Here is a 23827-nt window from a genome sequence, read left to right as displayed (position 1 = left end):
AAGTATGCCTAACCCCATTAGGAAGTGTTCTTGTTATCAGTGTATTCCTTAGCTTTCCCAAAATTATCTTCTTCTTACCAACATCTCTAGTCTTTTATCCTGCAATAACTCAGCCAACACTTAAATCCCCAAAAGCTGCTTGTGTTAATTTCTTTAAATCACAAATATCATGTGTAAATACTGGCCATTTAATACTCTGCATTGTGGGATAATAGTTTATTTTAAAGGGAACTAGAGAAACTAAGAACTAGAGAAATTAAGAAAGGCTTTTTTTTCCTAGAATTAATAAATGCACATCCTGTTCACTGGGGAAATTAAATCCACACTGAGCAATCTTCAATATGTTCAGAATATGACAGCGAGAATCCTATCAGGGATGCATTACACCTGTTTTCAAGTCCTTGCACTGGTTACCTATCAGGTTTCGAGTCAACTTCAAATTCCTCATCCTCATTCTGTACCTACAGTATATGGCTTATTATCTGTCTACTCCCCCACCTTTGTCTGTCTGACTCTGGTCTTCTAGCTGTCCTCAAGAACATCTACATTCTGTGGGTGACAGGGTCTTCTCCAGCTGCACCCCAGAGCTCTCAATTTGTATTCCCAGTGATATCAGTCACGTACCCTGAGTGCATTTAAATCTAACCTCAGAACCTTTCTTTTCAGAAGACTTAGTGTCTGTATCTGCTTCATTTTCTAATTTTGGTCGCACCTCTAACTGCTTGTCTTTCTTATATGTATTTACTTTGTAATCTGTGGTCCTTTTATCTGTTTTTACATCTACCATATTGCTTTGAGATGCCACCTTTAATGGTAATATATAAAATAAAGTTTTTTATTATTGTTATAGGGAAACATGATCAGATTTTCCCTGGTTCAGAAAAAAAGATCTAAAGTATACTAGTTTGTCACTCTTCTCATTCCCTTTGCTAAATGACTTTTCATACTAATCTGATCAATCTAACTGCCAGTTTTCTGTGCTTTCTCTATCCTGCTAGATTTGCAATTATTCTGAAAATTTTCATCTTGAAATAACTCATTTCTAAATACCCTTTTCACTGTTAACATCTTGCAGCAACCCTGCGACAAAATATACACTTAGCTCAACCTGACAGTTCATCCTGCTACCAACATTAAATAAAACAAATCTTAAGATTTCTATATTTATGTCTTTATTTAGTGGTTTCATTAGTGACAAAGGCTAAACTTTCTTGGAAAAATGTCTTTTATGTGTTGCGGAAAAAACTGACTTGCTTTAACAAAATATGTTTACAAGTCCTTTCACCTGGCAGTTTACCTAAATGCCCAACTATCTGAGAAGCCCTCCATGAAACCATAGTTGCTATTAATTCATTTAGGGCTCACTGACAGAATTGCTGTTTTTTATGCATGCTAATTTCTGATTCCTCACTCTGTTTCATGTTTATAGATAAGACTATTGATCGCGAAGGGAAATTGATGTACATGTTTACATGTTCTTTTGTAACATAGACCTTTTTGTGATTTTTTTGTATATCTAAGCAAGTGTTCCTGCATCCCTCTTCTGCACTATAGGCATGGCTTTTATTCTGTTTGCTCCATTTCTAAAACGTTTTGCTCATGTGCATTTTTGTATTTTTTTACACCTCTAGCACTTTAACGTCCTGAATTTTCATTTGCCTTAATTTGTAGAATGAATTTGAGTTTTAGCCTTAAAAATCTTAAGTTTTCACTATCTTTTGTTTCTTGTCCTACAACTGTTATTATTGATCACCATGACTTCATTCAGCCTTTCCTGAACGTCTATGACAGGCAGAGAGAGTGCTGTTTCTGGTGCGATCTTTTGCAGCTGACATTTCACTGTTTTAAACGAACAAGAAATTAGATTGCTCATAAATCACTTATTCTATATAAATACAGCGTAATTGCCCTCCGAAAATCCTCTTTTTCTTGTTCGTTTTAGAGACCTTGATCGAAACTGATTTTAGATGTCAGAAAGGATTTATTTTCTCTGTATTTCCTACATTGCTTTGTCGAGATTTTAACTTTATTTTTAGGCTCAGATTTCAACTATAAATCATACACTAATTAATAGCAGTAAATACTGATGTTTTGCTCCCTCTTACCACAAAAATATATATGTTTTGTAGCTGGGATGAACTTTATTTCGTACGCGTAGCTACTGCGATTTGGACACGAAGCGGTTAAAGATGGCGGCAAATCAGGCACCCAGAGGGGGGGCGTCTTCTCGCCTCCATAACTAAAATGCCAAATAGGAGTGGCTTAAGCGACATACACAGTCGTGTAACTGACAGTTTGAGGTAGCCTATCGTGTAAATTTCGCTTTGTTGCTGATAGGTTAAGCTTTCGAAACTCTGCCCCAAAGTCATGTGACTGATTTTTCGCCCTGTTTCGTTGGTTAAACGCAATGATCACAAGCACCACCATGGTAACTGGGATGTGTAGTTTTTAATTCAGTTTGAATTATAACTGTACGTACTGTCTTCATATTTGGCCAGGGCTTTAAAGAGAAGGCGCGCCAAAAAATTTCGGTGCCGTCGTCTCCGCTTTAAAGGTACCCCCGTGCTGGAAGAATTTGACCTCGGAACGTTTGCCCAGCGTACTTAAACTTAATATGGTCAGTAACGGTAAACAGTAACATGGTAAGAAGGAGCACGTACAAACGTTTTCGAAATAACCACATGTAAGACTCTGATCCTAAAAATGTTTAGGGAGAAAGTGGAATACTGGTGTGTATTTTTTCTTTAAACTACCAATACCAGCCATATACAGTCTGTAACGTAGGGATTTCTATATGTCTTTATTTAGTGTTTACATTAGCGACAAAGGCTAAACTTTTAGCTTCAGTAACGTGTACATATCTCCCCTTTTTATAAAACGACTTGGTTGAAAACTGTTCCAGAGCCACTGTTGTTTCATCAGTGAAAAGTACATCATGAAATGCCTCTCCCTGTTCAATCCACTGGAAAAAGAAAAGGAGCATAAAGCTTCTGATGGTCATAAACGATATTCATTTAGGAGCAGCATCAGAGGTATGTTTTTAACTGCACTGCATTGGAGAGAATACCATAGTGTGTTTTTTTTTTTACTCCCTGGCGGAAACTGGCTTCCAGAAGAATCAGTATGGCTCAGAGATTAAATAAAACTTCACAGACATTAACGAAGAGCATAACGCGTGTACTGTATACACTGCAAGTACAACCCAACTCTCTGCAGGAGTGCTGGCTGTGACGAATTGAACCGGTTTCACGGGTATTTTCAAAGTAGGAGGCGAGATTTCCAGCGAAAGACACCCCCCTCAAAAACCCAGTAAATACAGTACTTACTAGTTAAAGGCTAGGCTCCCGACTACGGCGAAAGGAACCCTTCTTTCATTAGAAGACAATGAACATATTTTAGCCCTGAATGAATTAATAGCAAACATAGTTTACATAAAAGACATTTTTCCAAGAAAGTTTAGCCTTTGTCACTAATGAAACCACTAAATAAAGACATATATAGAAAAATCTTAAGATTTTTAAAATACATGACTTTGCTAAAATTTATTTGAAAATAAAAACAATTACAACCGCCAGGGGAGAGAGAGAACAGGGGAGGGATGTTGGTTTTGCATAAGGGGCGGGGCTATGGAAAGTAGGTATGTTTGGGAATGTGTAGTTACATGTTCTGGCTGTTTGTGAATTATCGTTGTTGAGTATGGAGTGTTGAGGTATTGATTTTGTGTAATGCTTTATGTTGAAAATTGAGGTGGATTTTGTTTATGATAAACAGGATAAACTGGGATGGGAGGAAGGTTTGGTTTTGCATAAGGGGCGGGATTATGATAATTGGAGGACTTGCGAGTGTAAAATGGTTTGATTATTTGATTTTGTATTGTGGTTGTTATCTATGTTTTTGGTTGGTATTATGTTTATATGGTTGTTTTTGTTGGTTGGTTGTTATTATGGTTATTAATAATACGATCTATAGTTGAAATCTGAGCCTAAATAAAAAGAAAAAGCAAGTGATTAGGTTTATGAGCAATCTAATTACTTATTCGTTTAAAAAGCTATATAAAATAAAGTTTATTATTAATTTGCTGGACAGAGCGGTGAACATTATTATGCATAAGACAAAGATAACGATCCTGATCAGTTTAGAAATCTGTGTACGCTGTAAGGTTTTTATTTCTTAAACTTTTAAAATACACGTTTAGAATTGAAAGAAATCCTCTTCCTGGTATAGCAAACCAGCACGTCTTTTTTCTCCAATCAGAGGGGTGTCAGATGGTGTCAGCCAATCACCATTCTGCGTTGGGTAGCAACGGGTGACTGTTCTCAGGCGGAAGATGTAAACAGCTTAATGTTCGTGTTAAATATTTTTTTTTAATTAAAATTCATTCTATACAGCAATCGCATATTTGGGTACCGTTTCATAAAACTTTCATGCTTAAAATGTTTAGGGAGAAATGGAAGACTGGTGTGTATTTTTTCTTTAAACTACCAAGACCAGCCATACACAGTACAGTTTACATACATACAGTAATGTTTTAAATTAATATCGTTTATGACCTTCAGATGCGTTATGCTCCTCTTCTTTTTATGCTCAGCTACTAAAATTTCCCTTTAGTGGTAAAATCCATATAAATATTCAAAACTAAGCAGATTAAAATGTGCACAGTAAAGACATTAAATGATTCAATCTTTGCACTACCAACCAATGCACCACGAGTGCCCCTGTCGGTCATTTTGGCCAGCCAATCACTTGCCCTGCGGTATGCTCCGGTGCCCCGCGGTGGCTTGTGGGTAGGTTACCGTACCGCGGGTTTTTACCGCGCATTTTGAATGGCTGCATCTGTATTTCAAAGTCGTTCTCCGTTTCAAAAAAACATTTCCAAAATACAAGCCTTGCAGACAGACACGCCTCAGAGGACTTAAGGGTGGCTTCATGTCGGAATGATAATGTCTCCCCGTCCGGACATGAAAATGCCACTTTGTTACACACAAAAAAAGAATCAACAACAGAGAAATGCCCACAAGCATTTGAAAAGCCGCACCACGTCGCACTTGAAATAGCTCTTACATTAGTGGTAGACGCAGGAATCGCCTTTTTATTTACGCTCTTACCAACGCGATGGAAAGCAAAACAAAGCAAAGCAGAGCAAAACAAAACGAAACGAACAAACGAAAACCCTCACGTCCCGCACTTGCGTATAACGCCGTTACGTGCCCAAGCGGTATTGTAAGTCATCCTAGCACTGCACGCCGGGGTGTACGGTATATGGGAACGAGCACACGCCACGAATCGTCTCGAATCACTCCCTACAGCTGTAAGGCGCCTTGAAGCGTGCACCGCCAACATTCTTCTTTGCGCATCTGTGAAAGGTAAACTCTTGAGCAAACTCTAAACCAGCTCTAAGGAAACTAATCCGATTAGACGTTACTTTGACTCATCCTTTAAGGGACCTTTGTTAATTGGAGAAATCAATGATTTCGAATGAATTCTGTATGCGTTAAAAGACAGCTATACACAGAAAACATGCAGGACACTGCTCATGATGTTTCCCGAGCCGAAACACAGAGCGTTTTTCCAAGCCATCTGACAAAGCCCGCCCACTGAAAACTGCACCAGATCGTGTAAAGACGTTCAACTTTGTAACTACTGCATGCACAGGAAGCAGAATAAATTCCTCTTTTCAAACTGTCAAAGGTTTGCTTTGCGAACGCTGCAGGACATCGCACAATCTCTTTTGAACGGGGACAAACGATTTCTTATGAGGCGCACTAAGTACAGACGTTTAAAAAGCTCCACTCATGCCGACCATGCAGCATGAAGAAGCTTAACCTAACGTTTGCATTCCTAGCACTGTTGCAACCTAGCACTGTTGCATTCCGCCTATCAGTAGCTAAGAGAATATAATTTAAGGCTCTTGTTAATGCTGTTTCAGAAACCAGACTGAAATTTCTCAAGTATATTATTTGAATCCAGATACGATTGACGTTGGGCAACAACTATTCTCTCAAAACTTTTAGATTGAAATGGGACCTTTGAGACAGGCCTGTAGTTGTTAAGAACTTGTGGATCCAAATTTGACTTCTTAAGGAGCGGTCTAACAACCGCTACCTTAAATTGATCAGGTACAACGCCTGACGTAAGCGATGCATTCATCATACTAATTATAGGTCCTGCCAGTCCTTCGAGGGAATCTTTGACTAGCTGAGTGGGGATGGGATCTAGCGAACAGGTGGTTGACTTTGTCTTACGTCTGTGTCCATGAGTCCACCATAAGAAGAAATCTGAACAGGAGTGGTGATCATGCGAGGTCACCATGGAGGAAACCACTGCTCTCCCCCCCAAAAAAACCACCACTGCCCCTCTCAAGTTTGCTAAAGACCACATGGATGTTCCACAGCAACTCCTGGAACAATGTTCTGTGGACAGACGTGACAAAAGTTGAACTTGTTGGTAAATGTGCACAGCTTATGTTTGGAGATAACAAAACACTGCATACCAACTCCAAAACCTCATCCCACCTGGGAAGCATAGCGGAGGCTGTACGGCTTGAAATCATCGAGGGACCGATGAATTCCAAGATGTATCAGGAAATTCTACAGCAGAATGTCAGGGTGTCTGCCTGTGATCTAAAACTCGAAAGACGCTGGGTCATGCAGCATGACAAAAACAAAGGAGTACATCAACAACAGAGTGGCTGAAACAGAAGAAATTCCGTATTTTGGGATGGCCAAGTAAGAGTCCTGACCCCAATCCCATTGAAGTGCTGTGGCGTGATCTGAAGCAGGCCGTTCAGCGCAAGACATCCCAAAAATATACATGAACTGAAACAGTTTTTCATAGAGGAATAGGCCAAAATACCTCCTAACCGCTGCTCAGGTCTGACCAGCCGCTACAGAAAGTGGGGGTTGAGGTTTTTGTCATAAAGGAGGTTCCACTAGCTCCTTAATATAAGGGTTCACGTACTTTTTCCATCAATGACCTTGATTGTTTAAACCATTTGGTCAATAAAGAAACAGCAATGTCAAATGTTGGGCGTGTGTTGTTTGTTAAATCAGACTCTCTTTATTAATTATTATGACTTAGATAAAGATAAGATCACATGTTAGGAGCCATTCATGCAGAAATCCACATCATTCCGAAGGGCTGTTTACAAAAGTTTTTCTCCCAACTGTATGTGAGAGAAAAGCAGAGACGCTCACTGAGTAAGGTCGGGTTGTAGCTTTGCAAATCACAAGGACATTTCTACGCTCAAAATGGGACAGGAGCACCCCAAATGGGACTCAAACCCACAATCCCTGTTTTAGGAGGCCAGTGTCTTAGCCATTAGGCCACTGGGGCACACTGGGTAGGGTCAATCACGCTGATGAGAGCCAGTTTTTTTTTCCTTTGCTTTTTCAAAGGGATCCCCAAAATTAGGGAAGTTAGGCAGCAGAAGGTTTACTGTGACCTGAGAAGGACCGGCATCCAATCACGGTGGTACACACACACACGCTCTCACTCATCTGAGCTACACGGCTACCAAGATGATCTCAGGTGCGCCGAGCTGGTACGGAACATATTGAACTGATCGACGACGAATTGTCTCTCAGACAGGCTTTTCACCTCTGAGCTCCCTGACTGACAGTGATCAGCTAGGTAGTGAAACAGTCAGCTGCTTCTAAGCCTTAAACAGCTGCATCTCGGCGCTTCCACGGAGAGATGATTTGAAAGCCGAACATCGCCCATTGGGAACACCTTTCTATCACTAGTTTAAGAGACTCTTAAGGTCTTGCAGAGGTGCCTGTCTAATAGCATGTGCTTTGCAAGCTATAGGTGTTTAGGCTGAGGCAGAATGCCTGTTAACAAAATGTTTTTCTAAAGGGGCCTCGCACTCTTTTCCAAGCAATGGTCACCATCCCCACCGAGTGTCACAATGTAGTCATGTCCTAGGACATCACCTGTTAGTCTCCATTTGTCTGCCACCAACACTTTAGGTTACGGAGTCACAACCGCACCCCGGAGACCAGAGGAGCCATTGGCGTTCTGGCGGCGCAGATTGGGCTGAAGATGGGACGCTTGAATCTCGCTGTTGGAGGCCGTCTGAAACTGACCCAAGCCTTTCCCTTGAATTAAATGTAAATAAGAAATGAACCCCAGAAGCACATGGAATCAATCACGTGTTTCCTTTGAGCCGTTTCAGAGACTGCTCCAGAGTTTACCTTGCACAGATGCGCAAAGATTAATGATGGGGGTGCACGCTTCCAGGCGTCTTACAACTGTAGGGACTGTTTAGAGACAATTCGTAGATTGTTCTCATTTCCCTCTATTCCCCGTGTTGCAGTGGTAGGATGACGTAAATTCCTGCTTCGACACGTAACGGCATTATAATCAAGTGCAGGAGCTGAGGGCTTTAGTTTTGTTTCGTTTTCCATGGCGTTCGTAAGCGCGCAAATCAAAGGCAATTCCTGCGTCTAACACGAATGTAAATGCTTTTGAAAGTGCAGTGTGGTGCAGCTTGTAAAATCCTTGTCCACATTTTTGGTTTGTTGATGTTTTTTCTGTCTGCCAAAGTTGCATTTTGACATCCGGACTGGGGGACTTTATCATTTGAACGTGAAGCCAGCCTTAAACCCTCTGAGGCGTGTCTGTCTGCCGGCACGAATCTTGTGAAAGGTATTTTTTTTAACGGAGAGCAACTTTAAAAAGGTTTCCGCAGCCAAATCGCAGTCCGTGTTTGATTATAGGAGGAATGCGGCGGCGGCGAGCTCGCATTTGTCCTGCTCGAGTGGTTAAGGCGATGGGCTCGAAATGCGTTGGGGCTTCCCCGCGCAGGTTCGAAACCTGCCGACTCCGGCGTCTGCCGCACGTCGCCTTGTGCCTGCGCGGCAGAGGCGAAGTGCCGCTTTTCCTTTCCTGGTACTATAACAACGCGAAATCGCTTGGCCCCGCTGCCATGGAAATCAATTCTTCAGATAACCACACATTTTGCGTTCGCACCTCTGGTGCTCTACTTATGCCTTTGAAAACCTAATGAATAAAGCTGAAAGAACCGACACGATATGTAGGTGCTGGTAAAGCACGCAGTAAAAAACTGTTAACAGCAAGGGTTTCAGTGGGTTAACTGAGGAGAAGGCGTGATCGCTAATTGTTGACTTTTTATTTGGTGTTAGAAACACTCTTACTGTGCATGACGTGCAACAAAAGTAGCCACAGAAATTGCATCACGCTTTCATGTATGCTATTGCAGACACCAACGTTGCCTAGATAGAAAACCGAAATAGCCGTGGGTTTGCTTGCTGGTCTGAAGGATCTCTCTTCGAATCTCTATCATTTGTCATTGGAAGTAAAAGGCGCTGCAATCTCATACGTTCAGAATCAAACCCGCAGCTGTTGTTCGACTTTATTTCTTGACTAATTACAACTGAGTGTCGCATGAGCAGTTACGTAAACTTGTCTGGTATATTTGAACACAAATGCCGTTCTTCAATTAAAACTAACAGTACATTGTCAGGGACATTCAGTTCTATACAAACAAGAGACAGACAAGAGAATATTTCTACCTTTCATGTGGACTACGTGTTGACTTACTGATCGGAATAATTGAAAAGTTCGGGTTCATAGCCGATGCAGTGCGTGCTAATTAGAACAACAGCAACGCTGAGCTCTCAGCACCGTACTGAGCCCAGGTGTTTTTCTAAAGCTGTCAGGTGCAGTTCATTTACATGAAGGAAATCTCTTACTGGGTACGATTACAATACAGTAAGTAGCACAGGCTACTTAGGGAGTAGCCTGATGCGTTTAAAAACGACCCGAGCCAGGCAGAAGTCGAACTCACAATCTCCTGATCCGTAGTCAAACGTGTTATCCATTGCACCACTGACCCTGGTGCAACACTGCAGGACTGCAACCCGGTGAGCTCAGCACTGCAACTAGTAAAATACCCCCGGTCCATTCTTTTCCAAAAGTGAGAAACACCTGTTTTCTACATTTTGTCTGTTTTAAAACCATATCTCTTTAAACCAAACCAAGAGTTTGTCTTTTGCTCTGATATTCTGATTCATTTCGATTTCAAAGAAAAAAAAACTACCTTCCAAAGCATCATAAAATTGTCCCTTCTTCCAGACTCTACTTCTCTCTTGTAGTAGTACAGCAGACCTTTCCAGGTGAGCAGATCACAGAGTCCGAAATGAGCTTCCTCCATCAAGCAAAGTACCTGAACATGACTCTGTCATCATAAAAGCGCCCCTGTAATAAAGAAATTCAATCTGAAATCAAGAGGGCAGTTGCCTACTGAAATACAAGAAGTCATCAATTTTAACCTAGCAACACATTAAAGGCTGCATCTATACAAGTACGATTCTAGAAATGCTCACCAGATTACGTTTTAAGAAGGAACTGCGCTTCAGGTTCTGCCGAGATCTTAACTCGGATGGCAGGATTCAGAGTCCGGAGTGCGGACTGATTGCGCACGGAGGGTCCATATACTGTGGATCCCTCAGTGATCTTCCGCGTGTTCAAACAGCCAGCGTCTGACTCCCCTGTCCCCGTGACCTCATTGTTCTGCTCTCTCCTCTGTGCAGCCGAGCCCGATTCACGGTAAAGTGAAAAAAAATATGCCCTCAACGTGAGATTTACTCTGGAGCGAGGATAGATGTTACCTTTTTATCATTGAACAGGATGTATGTGATGTGGCGACTAGGTTCAATTTTGTATCCTCTTTAAAAGATTAAGGACTGGGGTGAGCGTGATTTACCACCCTTTCAGCTAAGAACCCGACGTGCGCACCGTTTAAGCTGCATAGACTCGGTCGTTTAACTCTTCTCCATTAGCAGGGTTAAGGTTAAAGAAAAAAAACATTGCTGACTTCTTTTTTTTTTGCCAGCTGCTAGCGCTGATTAGCAAGGTTTGTATTTCATGTTTTGCAAGTTGCATCCATTTTAAGAAAAACAAGTTGTGTTAAAGACAGGAAATGAATACTTGCATTTAATTAAGTCTAGCCGTAGGCGGTTATCCACTGGGATTCAGACCCAGGGCTTCCTGCTTACTAGACAGGCGCTTTAATCAACTAAGCCACAGCACCCCGGGAGTGCTGTCCTTTTGCAGCCACTTGGACACACCACTCAGACACATCTGCATTCGGTGTGTGCTCCGCCTGCTCGCTGAGCAAGTTGCCACCTTTACATACAATAGCAACATCGACACCAAGAGAAAGGATGACAAATGGCTTTTATCTGGAACTTTTCATGTCCAAGGAGCTCAATGTGCTTTCTGTGTACAACAGGGCCACTGAACTCCACGCTGGCCACTGAACCACAGCAGTGGCTTGCTGGCTTGACATCTCCCAAGGAAAATGTTGAAATCGCATGTGGAACAGGAAAATGACCCCCGAGTACGAGGGAAAAAAAAGAAAAAGATCATCTGGAGCACGCCAACCCAGTTGGGACAGCCCAGTTTTGTTGACGAGGTGGCCGAGTGGTTAAGGTGATGGATTACTAATCCGGCGGAGCGGTGGCTCTGTGGCTAAGGATCTGCGCCTGTGACTGGAAGGTTGCCGGTTCAAATCCCGCGGTCGGCAGAGGAATCCTACTCCGTTGGGCCCCTGAGCAAGGCCCTTAACCCTAACTGCTCCAGGGGCGCCGTACAATGGCAGACCCTGCGCTCTGACCCCAAGCTTCTCTCCCTGTCTCTGTCTCTGTGTCTGTGTCTCCATGGAGAAAAGCTGGGGTATGCGAAAAGATGCATTCCTAATGCAAGAAATTGTATAGGGCTAATAAATATTATTATTATTATTATTATTGTGCTTTGCACGCATGGGTTCAAATCCCATCCTTGTTGGTTTCCATTCTGTTTTTGATCCCTATTGCTCAATGCACAGTGAAAGCATTGCATACATGTGTCTGACAATGAGAAATGGGCCCCTGAGACAGTCATTTGCCTGTTTCACAAATGATCGTATTTTACTAGAGATTCTGTTTGGGATTCAGATGTGCATTCGGACAGCAATCCCTTTCAAGAAATGATACGTTCTGGATGAGGTCAAAGGTGCATCATTTGGACACTTTGTGGGCTTGAAATACAAAGAAAATCATGTTCTATGGTACAAGATAAATACAAAACTTAAGCTTTTATTATAATTAGATTTGTTTATAAAGCATAAGCAATCATTTATTACATTAATATATGTAAAAATAACATTTTAGCATCATACATTTAGTATATTTAGTCCCTAATGCTGAAAGAAATGATCATAGAACATGACTTCTAACCTTACCTGCGGTGTTTTTGATCCCTATTGCTCAATGCACAGTGAAAGCATTGCATACATGTGTCTGACAATGAGAAATGGGCCCCTGAGACAGTCATTTGCCTGTTTCACAAATGATCGTATTTTACTAGAGATTCTGTTTGGGATTCAGATGTGCATTCGGACAGCAATCCCTTTCAAGAAATGATACGTTCTGGATGAGGTCAAAGGTGCTGGAACACTGTATTTAGGATGTGTTTGCAGTTATTCTGTGTTTCTAGCTTCAACCCAGTGATATATATATATATGCTCACTGATTTTTTGGTACATGCCCAGGGCAATAATCATTATGAGGATTTATTTCCATATGTGCTAGAGGTAGTGTTGTGAAATTCTTCAACACACTGGATCGCAGGTTTAAACCTGCACTCTTACTCCTTAAATACCAACAAATGCAGATATGTAGCAATCATATTGTAGCTGACACTCATTTGCCTGTTTCACAAATGATCATATTTTACTAGAGATTCTGTTTGGGATACGGATGTGCATTCTGACAACAATCTCGTTCAAAAAATGATTTTACCTTATCGCAGCTTTGCCCCTCTTGCCTCTTTGGAAAATATCTCCATCTTGTGGTCGTTGTTGGTAATGTCTAGACAATATCTCCATCTTGTGGTCGTTGTTGGTAATGTCTAGACAATATCTCCATCATGTGGTCGTTGTTGGTAATGTCTTCTTATGCCCTTTTTTTATTGCAATTCTTTATTAGTTGATTCTAGAATCTCTACAATAGAGCTGAAAATATCAGTTTTGTAGCAGACAATATGACATTAGTTATAGTCCAATTAAGACTTTATTACCCTGTTTGTAACATAACAAATTAAAATTGATTAAAACTAAGTTTGGAACACCAGGGAACATAAAAAATGATTTTTAGGAAAACCATGAGGTTCTCTGTGTCCGATGCCTGCAAGGGGAGAAAGCTAGAATCCTTTGCTTTTTCAAAATTTGAAAATAAACATCATATAACAACAGCTTTCATTCCTAGGAGTGAAAAATAACCAATTTTGAAGACATATTAGTTTCTAAAACACTACAATAAAGTTAAAAACATCTGTTTTATATTACTTTTAGTATTTTTAGTGAAATTAGTCATTTATTGCACTATTTTTAATATAATCTCTAATTAAAAGTGAATAGAATTAAGTTTGGAGCAACAAGGAACACACAAAAAAAAGATTTTAAGGAAAAAAATGATGTCTTCTGTGCCAGGTGCCTGAAAGGGGAGAAAGCTAGAATCCTACCCAGGCTCCTGGAGCTCTGTCCTGGCTAAAGGAGGGTGAATCCATCCCATTCAAAGCTCCATGAAAAAATGATATTTTTAAATTTGAAAAAAAAAAACATTATAGAACAACATCTCTTGGTCCACAGAGTGCAAAAATCCAACTTTGAAGAAAATCCATTGACTGATCCCCGAATCCTGAAGTTTCTTTGCATGATATCGGGCTTGCAACCACTTTCTGGAAAATGATGAAAAATGCCAAAAATGAAAAAAAAGTTATCAATTCTAGAGCCTAAGAGGAAAATAAGACAAATGTATATCTCCAAATAATTTTATGTGCTTCAGAAGAGCCCAGGAAAGTTTTTTGCATACATGAAACCACGCCCGTTTGCACGTAAGCAGACATGGTTGCACACACGACTGCATGAAAGCACGCGTGCATGTGAAATCATCCTGTTAAGCATTTGAAAAGCCGCACCACGGCGCACTTGAAATAGCTCTTACATTAGTGGTCGACACAGGAATCGCCTTTTTATTTACGCTCTTACCAACGCGATGGAAACTAAAACAAAGCAAAGCAGAGCAAAACAAAACGAACAAACGAAAACCCTCACGTCCCGCACTTGCATATAACGCCGTTACGTGCCCAAGCAGTATTGTACGTCATCCTAGCACTGCACCCCGGGGCCTACGGTATATGGGAATGAGCACACGCCACGAGTCGCGCTTTTGTCGTGGTCGAGTGGTTAAGGCGATGGGCTCGAAATGCGTTGGGGCTTCCCCGCGCAGGTTCGAAACCTGCCGACTCCGGCGTCTCCCGCACGTCGCCTTGTGCCTGCACGGCAGAGGCGAAGTGCCGCTTCTCCTTTCCTGGTACTATAACAACGCGAAATCGCTTGGACCCGCTGCCATGGAAAGCAAGTCTTCAGATAACCACACGCCACGAATCGTCTGAAATCACTCCCTACAGCTGTAAGGCGCCTTGAAGCGTGCACCCCCAACATTCTTCTTTGCGCATCTGTGAAAGGTAAACTCTTGAGCAAACTCTGAACCAGCTCTAAGGAAACTAATCCGATTAGACGTTACTTTGACTCATCCTTTAACAGTTTTCAGTCTCTGTCTTTAAACACCTTGGTCAGTCACAGTCAAGCCACAAGTACTCTTCTCAGATGTTGCACAAACAAATCCTAATGTCTTGAAAGCATTGCAGCATGTTTGTGTCCCACTTCCCGTGGCTGCAGGACGACTGACACGAACGGACAAACTCAATCTGTGGCGTTTAGCGTGACATAGTCTTGCAGGCATCGTGCTGTCTTACTGCAATACTATACCACTTGAGGACACAGTCCATCTGGCCATGAAACTCATTTGAACGTCTAGCTACAGCAACTAACAATAACATGATTTATTCAGGATGTGTGGAATCAGCACGTCCCGGAGACAGCTTCTGAAATCGTGAGCATTCTCTGGTGGTGTCCTGGAGGGATCTCCAGGGCATGTGTTGGTGGTATAGTGGTGAGCATAGCTACCTTCCAAGCTGTTGACCCGGGTTCGATTCCCGGCCAACGCAGTGGCAAGTGTTTTCAAATGCTGTCACAAGCCTTGGATTGTGACTAGCAAAGCAAAGCCTTTTGAAAGAGCTAAAGCACTGCAAAACGGAATTGAAGGAGAATCTTACAGGGGATTCTGAGCGGTGTCTAAATAAATAAATTCACAGCGTCCGCGGATGGCATTTTGCAGCTGGAAGTAGATGTCGACGCTTTTTGCACACAGCACCAAAAAAGCGTCTTTTTTGAAGGTACAGGCATTGAGCATTGGTGGTTCATTGTTAGAACTCTCGCATGCCACGCAGAAGGCTTGGTTTCGATTCCTGGCCAATGCAGTGGCTTTTTCAGCGGACGGCTCCATCACTTGCATCCCAACTTTTGCAACTCGCAACTGAAAACCTACTGAAGCTAAGCAGGTGTGAGCCAGGTCAGTACCTGTATGAGGGTGAGCTACAGGGAAAAACAAAGCTTCCAGCTGGAAGTGGTGTTAATGGGGCCAGCGGGGAGGCACTCACCCTGAGGTCTGTGCGGGTCCCAATCTCCCAATATAGTGACGGAGAAGCTGTGTTGTAAAAGGGCGCTGTCTTTTGGATGAGATGTAAAACCGAGGTCACAGCGCTCTGTGGTCATTAAAAATGACCACCAAAACCTTTGACAAAAGCTCTTGGTAATTGATGGTCTTCAATAATGTTTCTCCTTCAGGTACATTTAAAATCAGCTGAATAATGCTGTGAAACCATGAAACTGCATGAGAAAGCCCGTACACTGAATTACACGGCTTTCTATTCAAAGGAGGACAAAAGAAATTCCCTGAGTTCGATTTTTTGCAGCACAGAGAGGGGCACTGTCATGAGGCCGGTTAGCTCAGTTGGTTAGAGCGTGGTGCTAATAACGCCAAGGTCGAGGGTTCGATCCCCGTACGGGCCATGTCCTTTTCTCCTCTCTTACCAAAGCTGTTAGGTTCCTTTCCGTGGTGAGATGGGTTGTCCTGCAACGCTGCCACACAGTGCCGACAGACAAGAGTGTTGCGGGAGAAGAGAAAAGTGTTTGAAGATTTAAGAGTGTCTTAGGTGGAGCCAAAATCAAGTGTCACAAATGCAAGTGGGAAGATTTCCAATGTTTAATATGGTCAAAATAAGCGGAAGTTACCAGCTGGTCCGGCACAGTCTGCCATGCTTTTGTGATATACTGTAAAGTGGTGTCGAACTGGAGCCTCACCATTTGCATATGTGAGGCTCCAGTTATACATCGATTGTCACATTAAATGACAAAAATGAAGAGAGGTAAAGCAGCTGGAGAGGTTTTCTTACAACTTTTGAGCTGACACAGTTTTGGAAAATGTTTCCTTCACGCTGCACTGTACAATATAGGCAGCCAAGAGTCTCCAAAACAAAACAGAATTGACAGATAGGAGAAAATTCCCACTCGTCCTGAAGTTCCCAAAATCCAGCACTGAGCGTAAACAAAGTGTCTAAGTAGTGTGGGAATGTTAAACCTAACCCTAGCTGGAGTTTGAGCAATCCAGCACTGAGAGTAAAAAGATGAGTCAAAGTAACGTCTAATCAGATTAGTTTCCTTAGAGCTGGTTCAGAGTTTGCTCAAGAGTTTACCTTTCACAGATGCGCAAAGAAGAATGTTGGGGGTGCAGGCTTCAAGGCGCCTTACAGCTGTAGGGAGTGATTCAAGACGATTCGTGGCGTGTGCTCGTTCCCATATACCTTACGCCCCTGGGTGCAGTGCTAGGATGACGTACAATACCGCTTGGGCCCGTAACGGCGTTATATGCAAGTGCGGGACGTGAGGGTTTTCGTTTGTTTGTTTTGTTTTGCTCTGCTTTGCTTTGTTTTGCTTTCCATCGCGTTGGTAAGAGTGTAAATAAAAAGGCGATTCCTGCGTCTACCACTAATGTAAGAGCTATTTCAAGTGCGGCGTGGTGCGGCTTTTCAAATGCTCAACAGGATGACTTCGCATGCATGCGTGCTTTCATGCAGTCGTTTGTGCAACCATGTCTGCTTACGTGCAAACGGGCGTGGTTTCATGTATGCATGTATGGGCTCTTCTGAAGCACATAAAATTATTTGGAGATATACATTGTCTATACTTTATTGTAGTGTTTTAGAAACTAATATGTCTTCAAAAATGGTTATTTTTCACTCCTAGGAATGAAAGCTGTTGTTATATGATGTTTATTTTCAAATTTTGAAAAAGCAAAGGATTCTAGCTTTCTCCCCTTGCAGGCATCGGACACAGAGAACCTCATGGTTTTCCTAAAAATCATTTGTTATGTTCCCTGGTGTTCCAAACTTAGTTTTAATCAATTTTAATTTGTTATTATGTTAAAAACAGGGTAATAAGTTTCTAATTGGACTATAAATAATGTCATATTGTCTGCTATAAAACTGATGTTTTCAACTCCATTGTAGAGATTCTAGAATCAACTAATAGAGAATTAAAATAAAAAAGGGCATAAGAAGACATTACCAACAACGACCACAAGATGGAGATGTTGTCTAGACATTACCAACAACGACCACAAGATGGAGATATTGTCCAAAGAGCCAAGAAGGGCAAAGCCGCGATAAGGAGATTGCGGTCAGAATGCACATCCGGATACCAAACAGAATCTCTAGTAAAATATGATCATTTGTGAAACAGGCAAATGAGTGTCTGCTACAATATGATTGCTACATATCTGCATTTGTTGGTTTTTAAGGAGTAAGAGTGCAGGCGGTTTAAACCTGCGATCCAGTGTGTTGAAGTATTTCACAACACTACCCCTAGCACATCTGGAAATAATTCCTCATAATGATTATTGCCCTGGGCATGTACCAAAAAATCAGTGAGCATATACATATATCGCTGTGTTGAAGCTAGAGACACAGAATAAGTGCAAACACATCCTAAATACAGTGTTCCTGCACATTGACCTCATCCAGAATGTATCGTTTTTTGAAAGCGATTGCTGTCAGAATGCACAACTGAATCCCAAACAGAATCTCTAGTCAAATATGATCATTTGTGAAACAGGCAAATGAGTCTCTCAGGTGCCCATTGCTCATTTTCAGACACATTTATGCAATACTTTCACCATGCGTTGAGCAATAGGGATTAAAGATACCAGAGGTAAGGTTTAAAAGTGATTCTGAGGTGCAACACATCAGCGAAACAGCTAGGCATCTGAAATGCGGGGTTTGAGAGCCCTTCAGGGAACACCGTACCCTAAAGGTACCAGAAGTCCACTAGTATAAGCATTAAGTCACTGTCAGCCCTGTTGCAATGTGATTGCTACATATCTTCATTTCTTTGGTTTTTAAGGAGTAACAGTGCAGGGGGTCTAAATCTGCGATCCAGTGTGTTGAAGTATTTCACAACACTACCTGTAGCCCGTCTGGAAATAAATCCTCATTCTGATTATTGACCTGGGCATGTACCAATAAATCACTGAGCATATATATATATCACTGTGTTGAAGCTAGAGACCTGTATGTAATATGATGCTAAAATGTCATTTTCACATATATTAATGTATTAAATGATTGCTTATGCTTTATAAACAAATCTAATTAAAATAAAATCTTAAGTTTTGTATTTATCTTGTACCATAGAACATGATTTTCTTTGTATTTCAAGCCCACAAAGTGTCCAAATGACGCACTACATGATAAAAGGAAGATTATCACATGCATATCTGTATAATCTTCCTCATGAATATGCATTCCTTTCATTACCTTTTAATTTTTAAAATGAACTCAAGTTGTGTATAATGTAATAATTTAAGTAGAATAGATTCAAATAATATAATGATCCAGTGTGTTGCACTACTTCACTGCTTCACTGCTCTATGCCGTCTGGAAATAAATCCTCAGACTGCTTACTGCCCTGGCTTGTACCAATAAATTACAGGAGCACATCTATATATCACTGCGTTGAAGCAGGAGACACACAATCACTGCAAACACATCCTAAATACAGTGTTCCAGCACCTTTGACCTCATCCAGAACGTATCATTTCTTGAAAGGGATTGCTGTCCGAATGCACATCTGAATCCCAAACAGAATCTCTAGTAAAATACGATCATTTGTGAAACAGGCAAATGACTGTCTCAGGGGCCCATTCCTCATTCGCGCCTCTTTGCTTGCGCCGGAACACACCGACTGGAGGCGGACAACATAGTCGGCAGGATTCGAACCTGTGCAGGGAGACCCCAATGGATTTCTAGTCCATCGCCTTAACCACTCGGCCACGACTACAGCAAGCCCCGTCCCCACTGCGTTCTTGCTACAATCTTACCTGGATCGCGAGGCGCCGGCGGAAGCCTATTTCAAAGTTGTTCTCCGTTTCAAAAAACATTTCCAAAATACAAGCCTTGCAGACAGACACGCCTCAGAGGACTTAAGGGTGGCTTCATGTCGGAATGATAAAGTCTCCCCGTCCGGACATGAAAATGCCACTTTGTTACACACAAAATAAGAATCAACAACAGAGAAATGCCCACAACAGCTATACACAGAAAACATGCAGGACACTGCTCATGATGTTTCCCTAGCCGAAACAGTGCGTTTTTCCAAGCCATTTGACAGAGCCCGCCCACTGAAAACTGCAGCAGATCGTGTAAAGACGTTCAACTTTGTAACTACTGCACGCACAGGAAGCAGAATAAATTCGTCTTTTCAAACTGTCAAAGGTTTGCTTTGCGAATGCTGCAGGACATCGCACAATCTCTTTTGAACGGGGACAAACCATTTCTTATGGGGCGCATTAAGTACAGACGTTTAAAAAGCTCCACTCATGCCGACGATGCAGCATGAAGAAGCGCAACCTAACGTTTGACAGACAAAAGCCGGGCGCCGCTACGAGCAATATGAAATCAAACTGACAGCACACGGCGTTTCGCGCTGACTCAAAAGTGATCTCGACAGACGCTGTTCTCTGCATAACGCTGAAAGAGCTAAAGAGCGTTTCTGTTGAGACGTAACAAGCTCGTTTCTTTCTACCATGATGTTACCATGACAAAATCTGTCTTTAAACACCTTCCTCATTCTCTGACGAGACTGTCAAAAATTGCTTTCGCCGATTGCATTGCAAACCAGCGGAAGCGGGGTATTGGGAAAAGTTTTCAACTAGCAATAATCGCGCCTCGGCTAAACCTCACAGGCTACGATACTGCCACTGCGCAAAGCTGACGGTTGCCAGGCAACCGTGGGGATCCTATGGAAATCGTTATCAATCGTCTCATGGCATGTCGTTGCTGAAATGCTTCATATTTCTGTTTTCTCTCTTTGACCAGCCCAGCTGCGCCCCACCCGAAGGCAGGGAAGCACAAAAATTGCATGGAATTCATGCTCCTCTCCACGGAAATCTTTAGTAAAAGGCGAAAGATTTGTACGAGATGAAGAGAAACCAGAGTGTGTGGCTGCACAGCTTCAGGAGCCCAGGCCGCCTTCAAAGCCTCTGACCTGCCGGTCGTGGTTGGCAATGCACCTGGCCTTACAAATGAGCCAGTGGGGCCCGTTCAGCTCCGGGCTCATCGCCTGCGGCTCTCGGCTTGCGGGCGTGCCCAATCCGTGCGATAACTCGGAAAACACCCGGCCACAGTGTGCAGGAAACGACGCACTCTGGGAAGCCGCTATGCAAAGCTAGGTCCCAAGATCCCCTGCGGCCGGACACTTCCCGCCCCCCAAAGAAAAGAGCGCCAATCAGACGGCCGGAGACCGAGGACTCGCAGAGCAGACGGCCACAATCGCCATAATAAGAGCCTAACCCTAACCCTAACCCTCGGAAATCTGTGGCGTTTAGCGTGACATAGTCTTGCAAGCATCGTGCTGTCTAACTGCAATACTATACCGCTGGAGGAAACAGTCCATCTGGCCATGAAACTCATTTGAACGTCTAGCTACAGCAACTAACTATATCATGATTTATTCAGGATGTGCGGAATTAGCACGTCCCGGAGACAGCTTCCGAAATCGTGAGCATTCTCTGGTGGTAGGGGCGTTCAAGATGGCGCTCAGGGGTGGGAGGTAAAGTTTAGTGGTTGAGGAGTTTTTTTTGAGTTTTTCATGACCTGAATGTTAATTTTTGCTTTTTTTGACTACTGAAAAATAAGGACTTAACAGTAGTTGTTTAAACTTCAGTTATAACTGAAAGAAAAAAAAACGATTTTTTTTAGATTTAAGAATTTCGATATGAGTAACACTGAGAAAAGAAAAGAGAGTGCTGGGTCTTCGAAGGAGAAATCTAAGATACCTCAATCGTATATGTTTAGCACTACAAGAAAATTGATGGCAACTAAAGGGAAAAGTGAAGCAGCTGGAGGGGACGTGGAAAGAGTGCTGGAGATGCGCTCGTACGCGAGCGCTCGCAGCCCAAGTGAGACTCAGAGGAAGAGCCGGAGTCCCTGCCCAGCACACCTGTGAAAACCCCGGCAGCCAAGAGAGGAAGGGGCGAGCTGACGCTGGAGGAGCTCCAGACCAACATCTTCAACATGATGGCACAGAGCATGGGTGAGCTGAAGGAAATGATTCGATCTAATACAGTCGCAATCGAAAGTCATAAAAAGTCCATGGACTGTGTGTTTAAAGAGGTTGAAGACTTAAAGAGTGAAGTAAAAGTTCTTAAACAAGTAAATACCAAACAAGAAAAGCATATTAAAGAACTTGAATTGAAAGTGAACGATGTAGATAGATACCGTCGATGATGGAATTTAAAATTATTTGGAGTTAAAGAGGAACGTGATAAGGACCTTGTTGCAACAGTGAAGGGTATCTGTAAAAGGACCCTGCCGGACCAGGAGGACGTAATATCGGCCATTGACTTTGTTCACAGGCTCGGGAGAGCGAACATGTCTGAGCGAACTGAGTAAGTGCGCCCCAGATCGATTATAATACAGTTCACCAAGAGGACGGCGAGGGACATGCTGTGGCGAGCGGCGAGGGGGAATGAGTATTTGAATGGGAACAAACTGAGGTTTGCAGAGGACCTGTCTGCCGCGGACAGGAGCACCAGGAACCAGCTGTGGCCCCAGGTTGAAGCTGCCAGAAGAGAGGGGAGGAGAGCCTACTTTGTGGGAGCAAGGGCCTTTGTGGACGGGAAGGAGATTTGCTCCCAGTGACTGCTCAGTTAATGATTATGTTAGGTTATATTTGTTATACCAGTATATACTAGTGTTTCTTTAGTGTTAGTTTGGAATGGTGTAGTTAAGTGTTAAGGACTGTTATAGTTCTGGTTCTTTGAAAAACTCAATAGTTTAGACAGTCTTAGAGTTAGTTATTTGCTTTTGTGTATGTCTTTCTCATGAATGCCAGAGGTACTCGAAATGTTGTTAAAAGAAAAACTGTGTGCTGAGTTTTATTTTTTACAGAAAACGCATGCATGTTGAAACTAAAGTTTATAAATAATTGAGAAATATTAAAGCAAGGAAAATATGATACGTGTAAAATATACAATTTGATCACATAATTACTTAATTACCTCTGGTAGTTAAATGCTTTTTTCTGCTGTGTTTTTTTTCTCTTGTACATGACTCTGATCCTCTTGTTGTATTTGTATTTGTAAATTCTATGTTTAATAAAAATTTTTTTAAAAAAAGCATTCTCTGGTGGTGTCCTGCAGGCTTCCTGCGGGCGTGCATTGGTGGTATAGTGGTGAGCATAGCTGCCTACCAAGCAGTTGACCCAGGTTCGATTCCTGGCCAATACAGTGGCGAATGTTTTCAAATGCTGTCATGAGCCTTGGATTGTGACTAGCAAAGCGAAGCCTTTTGAAAGAGCTAAAGCACTGCAAAACGGAATTGAGGGAGAATCTTACAGGGGATTCTGAGCGGTGTCTGCCTACACGCAGTCTGATATGGGTGCTGAAAGCTTGAGCTACTCTCAATGTCATGCTGCCTTTCCCCGGAGTAAATCTGTTACATTGAAAGAATGCTTCTCGCAGGTTCAAAAAGGGACCCTTTGTTAATTGTAGAAATCAATGATTTCGAATGAATTCTGTATGCGTTAAAAGACAGCTATACACAGAAAACATGCAGGACACTGCTCATGATGTTTACCGAGCCGAAACACAGTGCGTTTTTTCAAGCCATTTGACAAAGCCCGCCCACTGAAAACTGCAGCAGATCGTGTAAAGACGTTCAACTTTGTAACTACTGCACGCACAGTAAGCAGAATAAATTCCTCTTTTCAAACTGTCAAAGGTTTGCTTTGCGAACGCCGCAGGACATCGCACAATCTCTTTTGAACAGGGACAAACGATTTCTTATGGGGTGCAGTAAGTACTGTTACTGTCACTGCACGATACCGACGTTGGCCTACTATACCATGTTCAGCCACCGCTAGAAAATGTACGGCTCTAGCACCAGAGCAAACAACAGGAGGGCCGACGTCGAACAGGCACACATGTCAGACATGGAGAGCGATGAGAATGGGATTCGAACCCATGCGTGCAGAGCACAATGGCTTAGCAGTCCATCACCTCAACCACTCAGCCACCTTGTCGGCGAAACTGGGCTGTCCGGACATGGGTTGGCGCGCTCCAGATGATCTTTTTCTTTTTTTTCCCCTCGTACTCGAGGGTCATTTTCCTGTTCCACATGCGATTTCAACATTTTCCTTGGGAGATGTCAAGCCAGCAAGCCACTGCTGTGGTTCAGTGGCCAGTGTGGAGTTCAGTGGCCCTGTTGTACACAGAAAGCACATTGAGCTCCTTGGACATGAAAAGTTCCAGATAAAAGCCATTTGTCATCCTTTCTCTTGGTGTCGATGTTGCTATTGTATGTAAAG

The 23827-nt window shown here is 42.5% G+C and overlaps 5 non-coding genes across 5 annotated transcripts; 3 read left to right on the top strand and 2 right to left on the bottom strand.

Annotated features, from left to right (window-relative positions):
• The first annotated feature begins 15000 nt into the window (after positions 1-15000).
• On the top strand, positions 15001-15072 carry trnag-ucc (transfer RNA glycine (anticodon UCC)). Its single transcript has one exon. It is a non-coding gene; the product is annotated as a tRNA-Gly (tRNA).
• Positions 15073-15902: 830 nt separating this feature from the next.
• Positions 15903-15976, top strand: trnai-aau (transfer RNA isoleucine (anticodon AAU)). Its single transcript has one exon. It is a non-coding gene; the product is annotated as a tRNA-Ile (tRNA).
• A 4113-nt stretch (positions 15977-20089) lies between these two features.
• On the bottom strand, positions 20090-20231 carry LOC148634945 (U4 spliceosomal RNA). The gene has a single exon (XR_015933413.1). It is a non-coding gene; the product is annotated as a U4 spliceosomal RNA (small nuclear RNA).
• A 115-nt stretch (positions 20232-20346) lies between these two features.
• Positions 20347-20459, bottom strand: LOC148634944 (U5 spliceosomal RNA). The gene has a single exon (XR_015933379.1). It is a non-coding gene; the product is annotated as a U5 spliceosomal RNA (small nuclear RNA).
• A 2217-nt stretch (positions 20460-22676) lies between these two features.
• On the top strand, positions 22677-22748 carry trnag-acc (transfer RNA glycine (anticodon ACC)). Its single transcript has one exon. It is a non-coding gene; the product is annotated as a tRNA-Gly (tRNA).
• The last annotated feature ends 1079 nt before the right edge of the window (positions 22749-23827 follow it).

Source organism: Lepisosteus platostomus, unplaced genomic scaffold (assembly GCF_059453375.1).
Source record: "Lepisosteus platostomus isolate fLepPlt1 unplaced genomic scaffold, fLepPlt1.hap1 Scaffold_30_H1, whole genome shotgun sequence".
NCBI classification, from domain to species: Eukaryota; Metazoa; Chordata; class Actinopteri; order Semionotiformes; family Lepisosteidae; genus Lepisosteus; species Lepisosteus platostomus.
This window is presented reverse-complemented; position numbering and strand designations above follow the sequence as displayed.